General features: G+C 43.7%; 1 long non-coding RNA gene across 3 annotated transcripts; it reads right to left on the reverse strand.

Annotated features, from left to right (window-relative positions):
• Window positions 1-298: 298 nt before the first annotated feature.
• LOC107280473 (uncharacterized) lies at window positions 299-2,583 on the reverse strand. Of its 3 annotated transcripts, none has more exons than XR_010740188.1 (4): window positions 2,223-2,583; window positions 1,851-1,943; window positions 893-999; window positions 299-524 (listed from the first exon to the last, which is right to left on the reverse strand). It is a non-coding gene; the product is annotated as an uncharacterized lncRNA (long non-coding RNA). The 3 variants fall into 3 exon arrangements; XR_010740187.1 differs by having other exon boundaries at window positions 299-531; XR_001544774.3 differs by lacking the exon at window positions 299-524 and having other exon boundaries at window positions 751-999.
• Window positions 2,584-3,257: the final 674 nt, after the last annotated feature.

Consider the following 3,257-nt stretch of genomic DNA (forward strand, 5'->3'; position numbering starts at 1 on the left):
AATTATTTGTCAGCATAACTTTTCCCGACAGATAGGGTCTGTCAGGCCAAGTGCTGCCGGCAAAGTCTTTTCCGACAGATAAATGTTTGCTGACAGATAACTCGACAGTCCTACAAATGAATTACCGACAGACGGAAGTTACCGACAGATGGTCCTTTACCGACAGTTAACGGATTACTGACAGATACGCAGTTTGCATATATCAGTTTTTCTGACAGATATTCTGTTAGTGTGCCCTGCATTGGGTTAAAAAAAATATAGTTCATGGAATCAAATCCTACTGATCTAGAACTGAATATACCACCAACAGTTCTCATGCATCCACATTCCACTAGTACTGAATATACCAATTCCATTTAATTACAAATGCCATGTACATAGGTTAGTTGTACAAAAAGAGAAATTCTCCTATACAATCTACAAAATGAGACAAAACGATGGCAAATCTACAACAGGCAAGGCATTTCCCTTGTAGAGAAATGCCACTCCAAAATATCTTGTGACCGCCATGATAAGTTGAGCATCTAAAAACTTGAATCAGATTATCAGAAAGACAAAAGTATTAAGGGTCAGATATATAGATTATAATAATACTCCATTCAATGATAAGTAATCTATGCAACACCTACTATTTCAATACAGAATTGAAGATCAGTGTCAAATGTGCAGGATAAGTGTCAATAACATAACTGATGTAGTTCCATTTAATTCAATCTGTAGCATAGCTTCGATATTCTCACAATCCACCAATATTAAATTACCAGTTCCATTTTATGAGAAATTTATGTTGAAGCAGTATAATTGCAATCGTAACAGATTCAATTACAATTTACAAGCAGCAAGGATTGCAATTTATCTCACAAACTATGGGAACAAACTGATTTTAGCTTACATGATGTATGAGCCTTTAAGTTAGTGTTGATCTTCTGTTCCTTCAGGTACCCTTCTCTGACACTTCAGCAAGAAGTTGATTGCTCACCCACAGGTCGCAAATCATAGCTAGTAAATAAATAAAAAGAAGATAAGTGCTGAAGTACAGTTTAATTGGCTCCCACTTGCAAATGTTAACTTATATTAGAATTGAGATGTATGTAGGTGACATTTTCATAATTAATGTAGATGGAAAATCTGAAGCCCGAAGACTGTTTCAAATTTGTACTACGACAACTCACTGCAAGGACAGCTAGCCACCTAATTTGCAGAGATCAACTAAGGGAGTTTTATTTAAAATAATTATACTAGGATGGTACATTCTACAAGTAAAAACTCAGTAAACACACAATGTACATGCATATTTCTAATAAATGGATTGATATAAGTTGGAAATGGCTTCACTAGTAAATAGAACTTGGCTTGAGTAGTTGCTGTACTATGTGGTGCATGCAAAGTTCTCAATTAGCATTTCAATTATTCCAACTGGTCCTGATAGCTGATGCATGTCTGTGTGAAATCAATAATAGATCAAATCTTAAAAAAAAATGTTCACCACTCTTTCTAGTACATATATAATAATGTCTGCCATGAAATGAAAAGGAAATGGAGCAAACATAATCTCCAATTTATTGAATAGTGCATCATATAGAAGATTAGCACTTAATTGTTAATACCATTGAAGTTCTTGTAATGGAAAAGTAAGCGGAAATCTAAAAATATGAACAATTATCCGTTTTTCAATTTGATACATTAGATCAGACAGAAAATGTCCATAATGTGGTACACTACATGAGAAATAGTGCATTTTCTTAGTACTACCACATTTCTGTAAACATTACAGCTAACTTCATGAGAAATATAAAGCAGAACTGGAGCATTAGCTAAGATTCATGGGGAAAAGAGACAAGTAGGTTCACCCTAAACTCTTTTGCACCAGTATTAAGCATGGTTGCAATGCAAGTTTCCATCCCATGGCTATGAATGACAGCCCCAGCTCTCATCAAATAAGCCTGCAAAATACCAATGAAAATTAGACAGTTTAGAACACACTAGCCGAATGTGCGCTCTTTCTCTTTTGGCAACCATGATTGGACAATCAATAAATGAGAATTCTATAAAAGCTCCTAATCAACACCACTCCCGAATACGGTATGCTCGATCCTAACAGAAGACACGAGAGTAGCCACTGCTCGATTAACCGCTCGTGAGGGGGAATCGAGTGCCCCTCGCAGGCAATTCGTCGAACAGGAGCCGTGCAGGCTGTAATGAGAGAGAGAGAGGGGGGGGACCTTGGGTGCCCAGAGGCGGTCGTCGGCGGCGACCCAGCGCCAGGTGCTGCGTGCGTCCAGGAGCTCCATCACCCGCCCCATCACCTCCTCCCCGAGCACATCCACGGGGTCCTCTCGTCTCTGCCGCCTCCTCCTCCTCCTCCCCCTCTTCCGCCTCTCCCACTCCTCCGCCTCCCGCTTCCGCCGCCGCCGCCGCCCGCGCCTTGGTTGCCGATGACGTCGCCTGCACCTTGCTCGCCGCCGCCGCCGTCGTCCGCACCTTGCTCGCCGCCGCCGCCCGCACCTTGGCCGCCGATGCCGTCGCCTTGCCGCCGCCGGAGGAAGCGTGAGTGCGTGACGGCTGGGTAGGGAAGAAAAGGATAAGGTTGTGGGGAAATTAGGGTTTGGTTTATATATGATAGGCTAGATGGGCTTTTTGGGCTTGCAATATAGTATTATTAATAGTCTAATATACACCCTCTAAGTTTTGCTGACATATAATTAGCTCGTACTCTTACAATTACTGACAGATATTTTGACCAAAAATATATTTAGAATTACTGACATATACCATGTCTAATTATGCACTATTGCTGACATATAGTTTGCCAAAAACCTTTACCGACAGATATGTTATCACTAATTGTTTATTTTTGCCAACAGATGTCTGCTGGTAATTCCATGTCATGGTGTAGTGTCTCTCTCCTTCGCGTCCAGGGTGCGGGCGCGCTCCTCCAGCGCCGTGGCGCGAGCCTCAAGGGAAAGAAGACGGACCGCCCCGGGTAGTGTGGCGCCGGGCGTCCCTCGCCCAGCGCGACCACCTCCCGGCCGGTGGCAGATTCCGGCATGAATCGGCGCGGCAGCCCGGCCTGCCTCTCGCTCACGATGCGGGAAGGCGGTAGCACGCTACCGTCGAGCGGTGCGGATCCCCGTGCCATGACGCCGGCGGAGGAGGAGCTTGAGAGCGAGCGAGTGCGGCAAGGGTAGGGCACAGGAAACGAAGAGTTAGAGCACAAGTGGCGAAGGCAAGGGGAAGAGTGGCGAGAGGAAAGAAAC

The sequence above is a fragment of the Oryza sativa genome, chromosome 3 (genome assembly GCF_034140825.1).
Source record: "Oryza sativa Japonica Group chromosome 3, ASM3414082v1".
Taxonomy (NCBI): domain Eukaryota; kingdom Viridiplantae; phylum Streptophyta; class Magnoliopsida; order Poales; family Poaceae; genus Oryza; species Oryza sativa.